Genomic DNA, 17,070 nt, shown 5'->3' on the forward strand with positions numbered 1-17,070 from the left:
TGAATGACCTAGGGAAGTGCTTTATCTAAGAGCCCTTACAGGTTATCCGGCGGATATCTGGTTTGTTCGTATTACGGGCGCTTATATATTGTTACGTTGCCCGAAAGGCTAGTCACAAGCAAGGGCGACCGGAGCGCAGAGCGAACAACACAGGAGGCACCGAAGAATAGCGCGCGCACACCAGTCAGGCACTTCCTTCTCATCGTCTTCTGTGAATATCCATTGCATGGCCCCCCGTCCGGAAAAACACCGTCACGGTGTACTGGATGACGTCGAGCGGCAGGGCGAGAGGTAGGGTTTCAGGCGAGAGACGTGGACGATATCACGTTGAAGGTGGCGGGAGGAAGCGGGCTGGAAGGCTGGAGCGATCTCGTAAGTGACAGCAGTTACCTGGCGCAGGACACGGTACGGGCCAACATAACGGGACAGAAGTTTTTCGGAGAGGCCGACGCGGCGAGATGGGGACCAAAGCAAGACGAGGGAGCCAGGAGAGAAAGAGACTGTGCGGTGACGGCGGTTGTAGAACTCCTGCTGGGAGGCCTGCGAGGCGAGAAGTCGGGAGCGTGCAAGTTGACGGGCGTAGTCAGCACGGGCAATGGCGTCTTGGGCGTATTCAGAGGACGGAGCAGCAGAAGTAGGCAGCAGCGTGTCCAAAGGCAATTGGTGCTCGCGGCCGTATAAAAGGTAAAAAGGGGAGTAACCGGCTGTATCATGGCGGGAGGAGTTGTATGCGAAGGTAACATACGGGAGAGCGAGGTCCCAGTCGCGGTGGTCGGGGGAAACGTACATAGCGAGCATATCGGTCAGAGTGCGGTTGAGACGCTCAGTAAGTCCGTTTGTCTGCGGGTGATAGGCGGTGGTGAGCTTGTGCTTAGTAGAGCAGGATTGAAGAATGTCGTAGACAACCTTGGACAGAAAGCAGCGGCCGCGGTCGGTAAGAAGCTGGCGGGGAGCACCATGGTGCAATATGAGGTCGTATAGCAAAAAGTCCGCAACATCTGTAGCTGTACTGGTTGGCAGTGCCCGCGTGATCGCATAACGGGTGGCGTAGTCCGTGGCAACTGCAACCCATCTGTTACCGGAGGTGGACTCTGGAAACGGACCCAGAAGATCCAAGCCGACGCGATGAAAAGGTTCTGGGGGCACATCAATAGGTTGAAGTGTGCCAGCTGGGAGAGTAGCAGGGCGTTTCCGGCGCTGAAACTCATCGCAGGCTGCAACATAGCGGCCTACGGAGCGGAACAGGCCGGGCCAAAAGAAGCGACGTCGCGCACGGTCGTATGTACGCGATACACCCAAGTGGCCAGCAGTGGGGAGATCATGGAGTTCATGAAGGATAGCAGGACGAAGGTGCTTGGGGACAACGAGTAGAAGGTTGGGGCCATCCGGATTGAGGCTGCGGCGATACAAGATTCCGTCAGAGAGCACAAAGCGCCGCATCGAGGGATCAGACGGGGTGGAATTGAGGCGGTCGATAATTGATCTCAAATCGTCATCGCGGCGCTGTTCTTCGCCCATGTGGGCAAGGACAGAGATAGAAAACAGGTCGGCTTCGGTGGCAGTGCCAAACAAGTCACACTGGCCAATGGGGTAACGTGAGAGGCAGTCGGCATCTTGGTGTAACCTGCCAGACTTGTAAGTCACGGTGTAATCATACTCTTGCAGACGCAATGCCCATCTCCCAAGCCGCCCTGTAGGGTCCTTCAGAGAGGAGAGCCAGCATAGCGCATGGTGGTCGGTTTTAACCGTAAAAGGGCGGCCGTATAAATAAGGACGGAATTTGCCAACTGCCCAGACAAGGGCTAAGCACTCACGTTCTGTTATGGAGTAATTGCGCTCGGGCGCAGAAAGAAGGCGGCTGGCGTAGGCGATGACACGGTCCTGACCGGATTGTCGCTGAGAGAGCACAGCGCCGATGCCGTAGCCACTGGCGTCAGTACGGACTTCGGTGGGGGCCGCAACATCAAAGTGCGCCAAAACTGGTGTGGTGGTCAGCTTGGCGATCAAAGTGGAGAAGGCTCGTTCTTGGTCAGGTCCCCAGACGAAGGTGGCGTCTTTCTTCAATAGGTCGGTAAGGGGACGGGCGAGGTCGGCGAAGCCCTGGATGAATCGACGGAAGTACGAGCAGAGCCCCAAGAAGCTTCGGACATCGTGGCAAGATCGGGGAAGGGGAAAGTCTTTCACGGCCCGGATCTTATCGGGATCAGGGTGAACCCCCTGGAAATCAACGATATGGCCCAAAATAGTGATTTGACATCTCGCGAAACGGCACTTCGAGGAGTTAAGCTGTAGGCCGGCACGACGAAAGAGGGAAAGAATCTGGGAAAGGTCTTCTAGGTGGGATGAAAATGTAGGCGAAAATACAACGACGTCGTCCAGATAACACAGACAAGTGGTCCACTTAAATCCCTGCAAAAGGGCGTCCATCATGCGCTCAAATGTGGCTGGCGCGTTGCATAGGCCAAAAGGCATTACTTTGAACTGATATAGCCCATCAGGGGTCACAAAAACGGTTTTCTCACGGTCCTTCTCATCGACGGCAATTTGCCAGTAATCGGAACGAAGATCTATGGAGGAGAAGAATTTGGCTCCGTGTAGGCAGTCAAGGGCGTCGTCAATACGCGGCAGGGGGTAGACGTCTTTTTTAGTGATCTTATTGAGATGTCGATAATCTACGCAAAACCGCCATGAGCCGTCCTTTTTCTTCACTAGTACCACTGGAGAGGCCCAAGGACTGTGGGATGGTTCGATTATGTTCTTGGAAAGCATTTTTGAGACCTCGTTGTTTATGACCTTGCGCTCGGCGTGGGAGACACGGTAGGGCCTGCGGCGAATGGGAGGGGCATCGCCGGTGTCAATGCGATGCGTCACAGCGAGAGTTTGGCCCAGGGAGGTGTTGTAGACGTCAAAAATGTCGGAGAACGACTGGAGAAGGTCACGAAGCTGAGAAGTTTGGGCGGGGCGGAGATCGGTGGGCATCATGGTCGTGAATGCGTCCGAGGACAGCGGAGTGGACCGCGGTGGGTCTGGTGGGTCGCGATTAGGAGAGGCATCTAATGGAGCCACATGGCACTGGGCGAGTGGGGACAACGTAGCGACGCACATGCCGGCTGGAAGCAGCTGTGAGGAGAAGCCGAAGTTCAAGAAAGGTAGAGACAGGTTGTTGGCTGTGACGGTGGCGATGGTATGGGGCAGGACAACACTGCGGGTCAGTGCGAGGTCAAGGACTGGCGCAATGATGTAGTCACCATCGGGAACAGGGCGAGAAGGTGTGAGGGAAACGAAAGATAAGGCTTGAGGGGGCAGGTGGGCATAGTCGGGGCAGGTCAACCGGAGCGACGAGTCGATGGGGTCAGGATTGAGTTGGGGAAGCTCAAGGTGAAGGACACCCTGCGAGCAGTCAATCAGGGCAGAATGATCCGACAAAAAGTCTAAACCGAGAATGAGGTCATGGGCGCATGTGGTAAGGACGGTGAACTGAACCGGCGTACTGTGGTCACCGATTGTCACGCGAGCGGTGCACAGTCCCTCGACAGCAGGCATAGCACCATCCGCGACGCGCACACAGGACGTTGCAGGCGTAAGGACTTTGCGTAGGCGACGGCGGAGGGCAGCACTCATCACGGAAATATGGGCACCGGTGTCAATAAGGGCTTGCACAGGAACACCGTCAACTGTAACGTCTAGCAGATTGGGTCGAGTCGTCAGTAGAGGGTTTGAGGTCCGGGTCGTTGATGCAGCGTCACCTCCGGGAGCTGCATCACTTAGTTTTCCCGATGAGAGGGGCGGTAGGACGCAGCAGTCGAAACACGAGGCGACTGCGGTGAGCGTGAGCGGCGGGCCAGCGGCGAAGGCGAACGGGAGGACTGTCGTGGAGGTTGATCGGCGGCCTCAGACGTCTCGGATGGGCGGCGGGGTGAAAAGCGGCGTGTGTAGTTTGGACGGTAGTAGGAGGTGTCTCGCGGGGGTGACGACCAGGGGCTGCGGCAGTGGCGGGCAATGTGGCCGACCCGAGAGCATTGAAAACAGATTGGGCGGTCGTCTGGCGTGCGCCACTCATTCGGATCGCGGTAACGCCGTGGTGAATAATAGGTGGGACGGAAAGGGACTGGAGGTGGTGGCTGTGGGGACGAGTTTCCGATTGCGCACAAAGCCGGAGGGAGGTTGAGATGGGCGAGTTCTTGCCGCACGACAGCCTGAATAAGCGACACGGAAGGCAGTGTGTCATTAGGTGTGGTCGATGATGTTACCACAGGGGCTAGGGCTTCGAGTTCACGGCGAACAATTCTTGTCACAGTGTCGGTGACAGGATGAGACTCTGAGGGCACCTGAGTTTGAAGTCGTTGGTCCTGGCAAGAAGATGTAGCGGCTGTGTTTGGAAGTCGGGAAAACTGCTGAGAAATGCGACGGCTTTTGACTTGTTCGAAGCGACGGCACTCCTTGATAATGCTGTCAACAGTTGTGCAGTCTTTGCAAACGAGCAGATTAAAGGCATCGTCAGCAATGCCTTTCAGCACGTGGCCCACCTTGTCGGACTCGCTCATGGTGGCATCGACTTTGTGGCAAAGTGCCAATACGTCCTGTATATAGGCCACGTAACTTTCCGTCGACGACTGCGCACGAGAAGCAAGCTGTTTTTTCGCAGTGATCTGCCTATCGTCAGGTCTTCCGAAGAGTGCTCGCAATTTCTCTTTGAATATATCCCAACTGGTAAGTTCTTCTTCGTTGGTTTCAAACCACACCCTCGCCGTTCCATTCAGATAGAAAATTACGTTAGCAAGCATTAACGTTTGATCCCACCGGTTATATGCGCTTACTCTTTCGTAGAGGCTTAACCAGTCGTCGACATCGGTGCCGTCGTTTCCCGAAAATGTACCGGGGTCACGGGACGAAGCCATGACCACGAAAGGAGCAGCAGAAGTGGTCGGCGACTCGCTGGGTGGGGCCATGATGGTAGTAGCACCGGTTTGACGACCGCTTCGGAGCTCCGTGGTACTGGGAACGATACCCAGCACCTCCACCAAAGATGTTACGTTGCCCGAAAGGCTAGTCACAAGCAAGGGCGACCGGAGCGCAGAGCGAACAACACAGGAGGCACCGAACAATAGCGCGCGCACACCAGTCAGGCACTTCCTTCTCATCGTCTTCTGTGAATATCCGTTGCAATATCATATATTTTTGTTGTACCTCTGCCCATATAGGCATGATACCTGCTTCTAAAATACCGCTTATAGTTTAAAATTATAAAATTTCAAGCCACGCATGATTATTGGTTGGGCTCCTCAAAAAGCTACTCAACGATGCTCACAATCTCAGGAGGAAAGAAGAGAGCGCACGTGGACTTAGCACGCGTTTCTGGACCCTATCACAGAACCTGCAGGGATAATATGCCAGAAAGTGTCCTCAGGATGAGCCACTGCGTTCACCACCGTTCCCCAGTGCCGACCCGGGTAGGCGCTCTACGGTTTAAAACTTCCCGTGGCTCGGTTGTGGATGCTCTCCTTTAGTTGAAAATAATCCAACCTAAAACCGAATGCAGACAATTTAAAAAATTCCCTAAAAAGAAATGAATTCTTTGGATAGCTTCACTCCTGGATCACAAAACTTCGCTTACATACTCGCGTGTATTTGCATTTTATGTACCTACCGCGGTACAGACTGCTTTTGTTACCGTAATATACCCTATGGCACCATTCTACCCATGTGTCTTTCTCGGCGTTATTGTTTGCATCCTTCGAAGCATTTCGCACTTTTTACTCGCACATGCGTTAGGTGTCACATCGTTTCTTCCCAATCACAAAGATCGTCAAGTTTGCAAACCGCGCTAACAGACAAATAGAGGCTTGCTAATTGCAACTCCGGTGACTGACGACTTCGTGGATTGCTGTCCAGCATTCGGGGGCCCAAGATCGTTTTTTCATACACTTGATTTCTGCGGGTGCATCTTTTTCCTGTAATATTACCAATGCTGACTGCTGCTTCTAGAGGAGTGATTAACTCGCGGCTATACAGACGCTAACCTCTTCTAATTCATTACGTTCCTTAGCATCGGAAAAATATCATTAAATTTAGATAAACGAACTGGAACGCAGAAGTTGAGCGGCTATTACTATTCGTTTCTTCGACGTTGGAAAGTGAAGTTAGTGCTCTTTATTGGCTTGCCATGTTTAGTTAAAAAATAAATAATGGGCGTTGTGGCTCTCTTAATTATACATCAAATGTTCATAGTAGAGTAGGAGGTGCCACGGCGCCCCTTCTTTGCTCATACGCATATTACTTGCCTTGAGACTGCAACATGGCGGTTAGGGAAGTACGCGTAGAAGAAATCGCTGATCCTTGGGATGTCATAGGTGGCCTAATAAGTGCAATATTTGTTGAATTCAACTTTTAGCTCATCATTAGTTTTTAAGCTGCCAAATAAAAGAAGTTGAGAGGGACTTATTATGAGCCCATGCTCCACAAGGATTTGCCAAGTGAGAATTCACGCTTACTGCGAAGTCAGCAATGTTAGCCATGTACTTTTCTGGAGGCCTTCAAGTATTTGCAGAATTTTTTGCGAGCCGAAATTTAGATTTTCTGCAACAATATGTTCTTAAGTAAAGATATCACACCCTTTTTGGAGGTGTGACATCAGTAGAGCATGTATTCAGTTAAGGCTAGTTGAACGCAAAGAAAGCTATCACACACAAAAGAATGCACAGAATGGAACACCGTCTGCTCATGGCCATAAATGCATGTTCTGGAAAACTAACTCGAAGCGATCTTGCCTGGCATCTTTGCCAACATTGTTTAAATACCTTACACAAAGCTCTAGGAATTGTGCTTGTTATGCAGCAAGAAAGGGAATCGCGTTTTGATGGAAATGTAAAAGCTAGTCCTTAATGAACAAACGCACTAGAAACATTCCTTTCATTCAAAGGGGCTGACGCACAGTGCAAGGTTATCGCTGACTGAAAATGCAGTTTACGTGACCTTTGCTTATTTCCTGGTTTTGGAATAAAAACCCTCGGCCCGCTGTCAAGACGGATAGTTCTTAATAGAGCAGCGGTCCTCTCCATTAAAAGTGGACATCTCGTACACGACGTGAAGGAAACCATGAAAGGCATGAATGTGCAGCGAAAACAAAGAGAACAGCAGGCAACCTAAACAATGAGGCCACTTCCATTAGAAGCCTTCGCCTACCTAGTTGGGTAGGCAAGTACTTGGGCTCCGAGTAGCGCGAAAACTCACCTTCTGCACATTGTGGACGTTCGTGAAGAGAAATGCGTGATTATATAAAATGTGTTGTTACAACAACGAAGGCATCGTTTCTGATTCGAGCGGCTAAGCAAAAAGTAGCACTTAAGCAGGAATATGCCGCTTCATACGGTGGACGAACGATTTTGTCAATATTGATTCTTTTTACGATGTGCAATTATCTGGGACGGAAAAGGGCACATTAACTTTTTATCGCCACAGTAATTTTGAAAAAATGAGCAATATATTCGTCCTTTTATACCTCACCAGGATATTTGAACTCAAGTGATAATGAAATAGTTAATGATGCATCTTCTAGAAACTAAAGTGGGAATTAAGCATGTCGTTGCAACTTATGTGGACAATGCAGCGAAGCAAATTCTGTACACTCAATAAAAAGAGAAGAGCACGTCGGCAAGACTGGGTGGTTCAGTAATTTTTTGGTCTTGTCGTTGCTTTTTTGTACGGCATATTTAGCGCGAAAGATTAGGTTTCAGTCTTTGATAAACTTGCTTTACGAAACGCCAGCTTTACGCGAACTTGAATGAAATTTGCCGTTTTATTTTCTAACAGTTATATTATACGAGTATATGCATTTAGGGCTTCACTTATGAGCTCAACTTTTTAGAACATTCTAATGTAGATTTAGTAGTATTAGGCAAAATGGTTTGTCTCGACCTCATTGCGAATTAAATATATGAATTCTTGCTATATATCTTCTTTAAAACCACTTTTGAGGAACAAAAGATATCGTGAGTGACACATCTTTCACAATGATTTCGCCGCGCCACTGCCTAGACTGTCCTCTTAGGGAGAATCATAGCTTTCTTCTGTGAAATTTGGTGCCATTAAATATAGTATTACGTGGGATGTGAACAATATAGAGGCCAGTGGCGGCAGTTTTGTAAAGAGGTAACTCCGCGGTGGCTTAGTGGTTCTGGTGCTTGGCTGCTGACGTGAAAGAGGGGGGTTCGAACACAGCCACGGATGTTGCATTTTGATAGAGGCAAAATGTCAGAAGGTCATGCACTTTGCAATGCACGTTAAAGACAACCAGGTGGTTGAAATTATCTGGAGCTATCAACTACGGTGACCCTCATAGCCTAAATCTCTTTGGGGCGCTGCACCCTAAAACCCCTACCCGCAAAATTGTAACTACTGGACGTATGACAGAAGCATAAAACATGAGATAAACCTCGCATTTCTGTGCATGTTTGAAGCAGTACAAAATTAAGAACATTGTTGTGTGCCCCGGCTCTGACTCACTAAGGCGTAGGACGTCAGTCATCGTCACCTGGCAAGCTTTAGCCATGTAAACACTTCCAAAGTTCATGTAATGCACTTCTGCGTCATGAACCGTGAAGAAAATGTTGCTTTTATGCGAGAAAATCGCATTACATTCGTCGCTGCGCAGTTCTTGTGGTGCTTAATCATTTTTGACAATGTCGACGTTGCGGCCCAAAATGCCACGGCAAAGCCGAGCATTCAGAGGGGAAACAATTTGCACTTCCGACCTTATAGCGTGAAACAGTGAAGACTGCCCTTTTTGTAGCTGCGCAGCAGCTTCCATATTTACATTAGGAAAAGTGTCATTCTCGCCGTTGTGGTTATGGCTACACCCCTTGTGCTGGCAAGTTTGTTTGTCTATTCTTTATGTGCGCAAATTTGGCGCGTTGAGCATGGCGAAGACTGGCTTTACATTGACGACCGGAAGTCTTGGCGCACCGGATCATCCGATCTGTAAGCGATATAAATTTATGAAATTTGTTTCTCCGCCCTTCCCCTTTCTTGTGAACGTTGTTCAGAAACAAAACACCCCATTCGGTCAGCTTTGGTAGATATACTAATGACAGAATTGGGAGACTGATTTTTGGTTGTGGAGGCTCCAGCGTTTATTTTTTACTTTGTGCTGAGAAATAACAACAGAGCGAGGTGCGGAGCTTGTCGGTACTGCAAAATAAAAAAGCCTGAAGTACAAAAACAAGAACTAATAATCAGGGAAACATGCGTTCATTATGCAGTGACAACTAGGTCGACACCACACTAACCTCTAGTGTGTCTTATTGTTTTCATTTGCCTCGGTTCCGCTGCTCTGTTTGCTATGCAGGAAACTAGGCTTGTTAGGTTCGAGAGGGTTGAGAATTGGGAGAGTTGGTACGAATTCATACTGCTGTGGCACCACGAGCACAGGGACGGAGACAGCACTTGCGTTGTCGTCACTCTGTCTCCGTCCCTGTCCTTGTGGTGCCACAGCAGTATGAATTAGGTTCGAGACTGGACAATTTTTTGTAGTTCCGAGACAAAACTAGTGAGCCGCATAGACCTCTCCCTGGTGTAAACAGTATGACTTCAAAGAGATGTGGCCCGATGAGGAAAACCGTCAACTTCCGGTTCTGAACCGGTTTTACTGGTGTTGAGCGCTCCCCCTCCCTCCAGCCCTCCCCCTATTGTAGCTCGATTCGAGACGCCTCGCAGCCTTTCTTCTCCCGATGTGAGCCTCTTCTGTACGACGCATGTTTTGCCCACGTGGACCAGAAACACGTGCGGTGATGTCGTAGGCAGGGAGAGGTCTGTTTTAACGTGCCTGCTTGCGCGTATAATATTTCAGCATCATCGTTTTTTTTTCGGTTATGTAGGCTATGTGGAAGTCGAAAATTGTGACCATCGAAACTGAAAAAGGAGTCTTCTGTAATTTTTTCTTGACGGTGTGTATGTATAAAAACGGAGTAGCTTCGAGATGAAATATCTCGCAGTAGTAGAGTATGATATTTCTCAAAGTATTTTACATCTCCAGTATTAGCAGGATAGCAATAGTATTTTATACAGTCAATTGTTTATTCTGGAATTTAAGACTAATCATGCAGAATTTTAATAGTTTTTGGCAAATATAACTTCAAACTCAAGAAATTTCCTAGCAGGGCAAGGAGACGAGGACTAGACGAGAAAACAACGACGGCGTTGTCTCGTCTAGTCCTCGTCTCCTTGCGCTACTATTTATTTGTTCAAGACATGTACCAACACGCCCAATTTGCCACGTTAGTCAAATTTCCTGAATATGCTAGGATATGTATGAATGTCGAATAGAAAAGATTAAAGGTATTTTTTGAAGACTCCATTGCAGCAAAACAAATCCTGCCTCTTTTTGAAAGATTTAAGCTGAGTTGAAACGTTTGCACGGCCGAATTCTATGCCACAGAAATAATAACCTAGTGGCGCTGCTTTTCACGTTCTGGTAAACATTTATTAAGCTTTCTGGCGCAGGTTGCAAGCCACTCTTGGCATAAGGAACCTGAAAGCACAACAAACACCTGTGCATGCAAAAGACAAGTAAGTATGGCGAAAAGTTGGGCATGTTGGTATAGGCTCATTTTTTTGGATAGCAAAGTGAGCTTTTAACGGACATTGATGTAATAAAAATTCACCAAGGTAGGGGAGAAGTTGGCCACGTTATAATTGGTTTATTTTGATGAGTAGCACTTCGAGTGGTGCGTTCCTCAAGTGGACCGTCTTTTTTGAGCTGTGTTATCCAAGAAGTAAGTATCATTGAAGGAATAACTGTGATTCATGTTGTCATACTTCGCAAAGGCCGCTTTTTTAACCTCGGATGTGTCCAAATTTTTCTATGCATGACCAACCATTTTTGAACAAAGCCATAATTTGGAGCAAAAATTAAATAACAGGTCATGTCACAATGCGGGAGATATCCATTCCCTCTTAGAGTTCTTTATTTATTACTTTCGGTGAGATATAGTTAAGTCATTGCATTTCCAGAATTGCTTGACAACTTCCACCGCCTACGTTTAAAAAGAACAGAAACTTCTTCCACTTTGGAAAAAAAACTTAAAAGTATCTTTCTCATCATATCACATTATAAAAAACCACTAGTCAATGTGTCCTCAGCCTATAGAACCAAAATCTTTGTACCTACTTTATGCATACTTTTCAGGATAAACGCAAGACCGGCGTCAATGCTTCGGGAATATGACTACATAGACTCTGGGAAAACATGTGAAATATCTGCCTTCAACAGCACGTCTTATGATATCGGTAAGTAACACACTGGTAACAGACTACACGAGGCGTATGTTTTAAACAAAGTGAGGAAACTGCTTTTCACGTGTGAGTCGCCTCCTACTTTAGAGACTCCAGGTTTTCTGCTTACACTCTAGAATAGTTATGTAGAGAATCTTATTGTTTTCAATTAGAGCGGGCAGAAGCTTCATGTGCTACTAATGTGGCATCTTGCGCCTAATTACGTTCTAAAGAGCAGAAATGGCCGGCGAAAACTGACGAAAAGAAAATATTACTGTTGCGACCAAATGCATGTGGAATCAGGCGGCCAGAACCCTAAGTAGGCGAACTCTGGTTTATGGGTTAGGTCACATGTGTGCGGAATTGCTAATTGTCTAATTTACATCCCCGAGATCCGGGGATCCTCACACGACTCCTGGCGCAGTGGTTAAGAAATTTGCCACTGCGCTGCGATAGCAGGGGTGCCAATGATTTGGCGTCGTAACCCAAGCAGCTTGTATGTACCGAGAACGGAAAACTGGGCAAGTTGGAACGGATTCATCTTAAAGCAGCGCGAAACACAGGACGTAGTGGAAGAAACGAGAGATGACATGAGCGTTCGTGTCGTCTCTTGTTTCTTCCACTACGTCCCGTGTTTCGCGCTGCTTTAAGTTGTACGAGGTCTGTTACAAAAGTATCCGACCTTTGGCCGAAGAAAAAAAAATGGCATAACTGAAGCGTTGGAAACCTAATTAACTTCAAAGTAGTCTCCTTGGGACTCAACACACTTCTCCCAGATGTGCTGCCACTGTTGGAAGTATTCCGAAAAGGCCTTTTTTGGAATGGAGTTTAGCTCAGCTGTCGTTGCAGCCATAATGTCCTCTCTTGTCTGAAATCGAGCTCCTTTCAATGACCTCTTGATTTTGGGAAACAACCAGAAGCATCACGTAGGCGACGGAGGACACCCCTGTTGTACTCTTTGGTGATTGTTTGACCCTGGGGCGTGCGTACTCGTGGTGTGCCACACAGCGAGAGTCCAAGAAAGCAGTCAGCATCACTTTGAAGTTGCTGAGCATTTGGCATTGCTTCTTTGGTCTTGGGGACGTGGAATGCTTCTACTGTGATGACTGGAATTTGGTTTCCGGGTCGTACCCGTACACCACAGACTCGTCACCAGTGATTATGGTGTTGATGAAGTCGGGATCACTGTTTGTGGAATCCAGCGTGTCCTGTGAGACTTCAACACGAAGCTGCTTTTGCTCCGCCGTGAGCAGCTTCGGCGCGAATTTCGCCGCAACTCTCTTCATGGCCAAATCTCCGGTGATAATGGAATGTACAGAAAAACTACTGATGTCCACCTCTTCCGAAATTTCTCGGATAGTCACACGACGGTCCCGCATCACCAGAGCGTTCACTTCGGCAATGACCTGGCCATTTCGGAATGTTGATGGCCGACCGCAGCGTGGCTCACTCTCCACCGATGTGCGGCCATCTTTAAACCAGTTGTACCACTGCTTAATCTGTGTGCTGCTCATAGCATCGTCACCGAAAACCGTCTAAATATTCCGAATGGTTTCCACTTGGCTGTCGCCCCGTTTCTGGCAAAATTTGATGCATTAGCGCTGCTCCTGTCGCACCGCCATTTTGCTTGCACTAAATAACCGACGAGAGCAATGCGCACTACCTCACTCAAACGCTGCCTCCCAGCGACTGACGCTGTCGACAGGCGGGAAAAAATTTGTGCATGCGCACGACGGTTCAAGGTCTGCTGGTGCAAGCGCACTTGTTTCATATCCATCAGGTGTTCGCAAAAAAAAAAATAAGGTCGGATACTTTTCTAACAGACCTCGTATGTACCAATCACTAATTTAACTTTTACCTGCCATAGTGAAAAATTTTCTCAGAACCCGGTGGACCGGTTTTGGTGGCACCGCTAGGACTGAAGACCTAGGTGATCCCCTAGGTGGCTTCTATGGGGATTTTTCATGAATTTTTTCGCTCGTTGTCAACGACGCCGACGACGGCAGTGTTTTTTTTTTTTTTTTTGTCATGGGCACCTTAAAACTATCGCGTCAAAGCCTTCGAAGATTTACGTCCGAAGATATTCCAGCAGATTGAACGCGCAAGCAAGCATTTGTACAACGACCAGCGCAAACAGAAAAGCTTTGTGCCCCGAAGCCCAAGGGAACTCTTTCACTTCCAGAGCCTTTCGAGCTGCGTGGAGTAAATGTCGGTCGCTGTTGCAACCACTTTACTTCCTCAGCTTAGTAATCTTGCGTCCATTAGTTTTGCGCTTCGAAAAACCAATGCCGACGGCACTCCGTTCTGCTGGAGGAGGTTCAGCTGATGGAAATGGTTACTCAAGCATTGAAACCAGCCAGACAGGCTAGTCTCACTGGCGTGGTTAGTCATTAGAAGGACGTGAAGGTCGCTTCCAATCAAGCGTCTGAAGGATCTTGCAAATACCAGCCTTCTGCTACAATCTATCAGGTAACCAAGAAACGTACATGCATAATAAGCATACATTTTCTGCTGATGTCTACTTTTGACTACAAGAGAGACTACAGAGTTGAAATCCTGCTTGGTCCCCAAAAAACAAGCGTTTTCATCGAACAGGCCTGATTTTCAGCTCTGCTATTCCCCAATGCTCACAGACTGACACAAAGCATGAATTCAAAAATCGTCTCCACGGTGCCACTGCGTCATCAAGTGCTGCACTTTTTTTTTTCAAATTCTTGCCGCAAGTGCACCATAGAAAGACGTATACAAGAACGTTCGCAGTTTTGTGTTTTTTTATGCAATACAACTGGACGTGTAAAATAACCTCAATATTTTTATTTCATAATTATCGAAATATGGAAACAAGTATTCTTGCGTTTTTTTATATAATCTAGGCGCACTCGGTAAGAACGCTCCGGTGCTTATCAAATCAAAGCCTTGATTCCCAGAAAAAAAGTGTTAAAGTCTGGGGCCCCGCCAGCACTCCTTCTGCCTCTTCATCATCCCTGCTGATCTGTTTGACGCGTAGGGTTTTCTTCAGTAGTCCAAAGAATTGATATTCAGTCGGCGTTAGGCCTTGTGAGTGCGTTCGGCGGAGATATCTAATCCAGGCGGAGACATCTGATCTGCTCTACGGATCCTCGCGCTGTTTATGGTTGTATAATATCCTGCTTAAGCAGAGCGCCTGAAGCGACCAAGCAGTTTAAACTAAAATTTAGAACGCTCCTTACCTGAACACTCCTCACTTCGGCTTACTTTTGCTAATTTTTAAATACGCCTTACTAAGGAACCCTCAGTGAGGCCTCTCTTGGATCGACATTTTCTTAAGGTAGTCTCAACGCTAAGTTCATGCTCCCTTACCTCACTCCTATACCAGTGCGCAAGCATCATTGCACAACTCGCTCCGCGCTTGCGCAGTAGGGCGTGTCTGGTGGCTATGGAGACGCCGAGTTCACGGTGGCAGAGCGAACAGTCGGTGCTGTCGCCGCACTGTAAACAATGGGACGTTACTAGACAAACTATATTTTAGTGCCAAGCCTTCTAGAGCACAGAAACAATACGCAGAAAACTGGGGTATGGCAAAAATAAGCCCGCATTGAATTCACACGCTGAAGTCGCACGTTGAATGGACGCAAGTGTGATTGTGTGCCTGATAGCGCCTTTTTTTGGCACCGTGAAAATTTTCAGTAAACTCAGGTTCTTTCTTTTGTAGGTGCTAAGCTTAAAATGTTACATATAGAACATGCTGTTATTGCTGTTTAGCGCCTCCTAAATCAAGCTAGTTGAAGCTTCACCTTGCTTATTTTTTCATGCTTACGAATCTGCTCATAAGTATATGAAGATAAATACACTGACCAGAGAAAAGTGGCGTTGACAAAGATCTGTTGCGTAGCTCATTGTTCTTTCGCTTTCCATGCTTTCGCATAGAAAGCATGCTTTCTATGCTCCATGCTTTCGCATGCATGCTTCCTCCATGCTTTCGCATAGAAGAAGCGCTACAGACCAAAATGAGCAAACTGCGATTCCTTAAAAAAAATGTAAATTACTCTGCCATTCCTACAGCGTCAAGCACGAAACAAAACAGACTTGTTGACGCATAGTCAGGCATAGTCGCATCGTCACGCATTGAATTGTCCCAAATTTGACTGTGGGCCTAATTATATCGGTGTTTTCTGGTTGCCACGTGTTAAGCGGGGGTCACGATTATTCTGTGGGGAAATAGATCAAAGCCTTCAAGGTGACTTACAGTGGTCTTTCCACGCCTTCAACTAGAGCATAGCTGTGACCCCAACCGAACGTTGATTGAAGGGACGAAGGAGGGAAACGGCCGTGGTGGAGGGCTCTGTACTCATTTTGACCACTTCTTCGTCTTTACCGCTGACTCACACTGCACATCACAGAAGATTTTTCTCGTTTCGCTCCCATCCAAAAGCGGCTGCCCTGGTCCTAAGAGTTCGACATATAATTAAGTGTGCCCGTAGTGAAATTTAATTCAAACAACTCATTATATCTTGTCAGTCCTTATATCGTGTTTTCTCATGCTATGAAGGATAACAAAGACCAACTTGCCCGCAACAGTACGGAGATCAGTTCTTGCTGTGTCTCGACAGTAGTTTCGGCTGGAGAATGAGTCGGCAGTATACACCAACCTAAGCTGGCCTTATGTACAGCCTTTTTCCTCCTAACAAAACAAGCACATACACGCATACATAGATATAGCTACTTTCTAAAGATAATATGTACGCACACATGCATCGATAACCATAGAGATCTTCGCATACCAACACGTGGTAAAAAGATTGTATCGGTGTTTGAGAAGCTCGTTTTAATTCGGGCGTCTCTTGCTGCGCATGCCCACCGCATCGCTCAAAGCGATTTCTGTATGCTATGTGTTCACAGTATATTCTGCTTTGGTTTCAGGCAGCCTAATACTTTCTCATCTTGCTGTTTGTTTTCTTTTAGCTCAATAGGCCGTTTGAAATAACAGTCGTTTTTACATTATTCTTTTATACACGTGTACATTTCATTCATTATTAAAAATAGAGATGGGAAGGCCCGGTGGTCTCGAAATTATCATGGCAACTTTTAAGAAGGTGGGACATCAATAACCAATATTTCTATTACTCCTCATGGTTGAGTTTTTCTGGACTTTTATTTAGCAATTCCGTAATGCCTCTTTTCACCCCTCGCGCTTTTTGAGTACCTATGCCATGCGCATATCATGCAGCAGAGACCACTTGATGTCTAACAGCTGTGCTCAATATGGGTGTGTTGGGCTCCGACAGTACTATTCGCAATGTCAACCAGGACCCAAAACTGTGTTTTACACGACACGTTTTTAACCTTTTACTTTAGAATGCCACCTGACGTAGCGATTGTTCCAACACGGCCTCAGTGCTACAAGCTACTCTTCCAACCATCGGAGCGGTGAGCTACCGATGTAACCAAGCAACCTGCTTCACAGCACAACCTCGCCCTCTTAATGGCACCCAGTTTCTTCATATTATCACTGCCTATTACGAGTTCTGAAATTCAAAGCTATTGCATCTCTCTCCGTGTTAGTACTTGTTACCACGTTCTTTTCAAGACTTCGAAGAACTTCAAGAGGCCGTGATGTACTCGGGTAATAAATGAGTTTTTGCTGCGATATTTATCTCTTTTGTACTTCTGTCGCCGAGTAGCACTGCAATGACAGAAAAAAACGTGCTTTGGCGCAAATATTTCTTGTCTGTCGTTAACATTGTAAGTAACAAGACGCATCGCGAAGGCACGCAAGTATCGCAAAGTTATTACGCTCAGCGCTATAATAAAGCGCCGACATAG

The sequence above is a fragment of the Amblyomma mixtum genome, chromosome 9 (assembly GCF_055824585.1).
Source record: "Amblyomma mixtum isolate Tamu chromosome 9, ASM5582458v1, whole genome shotgun sequence".
NCBI classification, from domain to species: Eukaryota; Metazoa; Arthropoda; class Arachnida; order Ixodida; family Ixodidae; genus Amblyomma; species Amblyomma mixtum.